The sequence below is a fragment of the Poecilia reticulata genome, linkage group LG13 (assembly GCF_000633615.1).
Source record: "Poecilia reticulata strain Guanapo linkage group LG13, Guppy_female_1.0+MT, whole genome shotgun sequence".
Lineage (NCBI taxonomy): Eukaryota > Metazoa > Chordata > Actinopteri > Cyprinodontiformes > Poeciliidae > Poecilia > Poecilia reticulata.
In genome coordinates this window covers 33,494,941-33,495,997 of record NC_024343.1, presented here as the reverse complement: position 1 = coordinate 33,495,997, position 1,057 = coordinate 33,494,941, and the positions used below count along the sequence as shown (strand labels likewise).

At 48.9% G+C, this 1,057-nt stretch overlaps 1 protein-coding gene across 1 annotated transcript in view; it reads left to right on the top strand.

Annotated features, from left to right (window-relative positions):
- The first annotated feature begins 313 nt into the window (after positions 1-313).
- Positions 314-1,057, top strand: part of LOC103475299 (tumor necrosis factor alpha-induced protein 2-like) — a 46,827-nt gene continuing 46,083 nt past the window's right edge. Inside the window, exon 1 of the mRNA XM_008426821.2 lies at positions 314-626. The gene's annotated coding sequence lies outside the window, so the exon portion shown is untranslated. The remainder of the gene's footprint in view (positions 627-1,057) is intronic.

Genomic DNA, 1,057 nt, shown 5'->3' with positions numbered 1-1,057 from the left:
CCCTCAGTGTTCCCACAGTGTTCCCACAGTGTTCCCACAGTGTTCCCTCAGTGTTCCCACAGTGTTCCCACAGTGTTCCCTCAGTAAAGACCGTTTTAATTTTTTTAGTTCCTCCAGAAGGTCCAGAGTCTGAACCGGGTCTGAAACATCACAGCTCAGTTCAATGAGGCAGCTGACCGGTGGTGTGGATAATTAGGTAACCAGTGCTCTAATGAGGGAGAGTGTGTGTGTGTGTGTGTGTGTGTGTGTGTGTGTGTGTGTGTGTGTGTGTGTGTGTGCGTGTGTGTCTGAGCTCCTATGACAGGAAAGGGAAGAGATGACCATTTCCTGCTGCAGCAAGAAAATAAAACAAACAGGAAACAAGGAGCAGAACTCACAGGGAGCAGAACCAGGAGGAGAGGAGGCTTTGGACCGACGGAGCTGCAGAACCTGGGGAACCAGCAGAACCTGGGGAACCAGCAGAACCTGGGGAACCAGCAGAACCTGGTGGAAGAAGCTGAAGGATCTTGAGGACCTGGTATTCTGGGGCGGTTGAGGGAGGAACCGGGTTTGGATCCTTTAGGAACATCAGGGGGAACCAGAACCAGAGATGTCCTCCGCCTGACTGGATTTCTCCTTGTGAAAAGGTAAGAACCGCAGCGTCGGGCCGGGTTGTGTGGTTCTGTTTGGTTCTGACAGTGAGATCCTTGAAAGTCGGGTTTTAACCAGCAGAACCAGAACCTGCAGCTGCTGGCGGATCAGAACCAGCAGGATCCTCCTAATGAACGTCTGTTGGGTTTATCCTTATCGTTGCTATGGCAACACATCAGGCCCAAATCCAACATGGAGAAACATAAAACTCTGATCGTTCGAATCGGACCTTTAAAGATTCTGTAGTTTTACGGCTCCAACAGTGATGATGATGTTTGTTGTTTATTATAAAGTTTGTTTGATCTTCAGGTCCATCAGATCATTAAGAGAATTTATTGGTAGAAACTCACCTGGTTAAAGGAAAGAGACAAACTGATGTCCTCTGATGGGGCAAGAGAGAGAGAGACCAACAGGACATGAAGGGGAC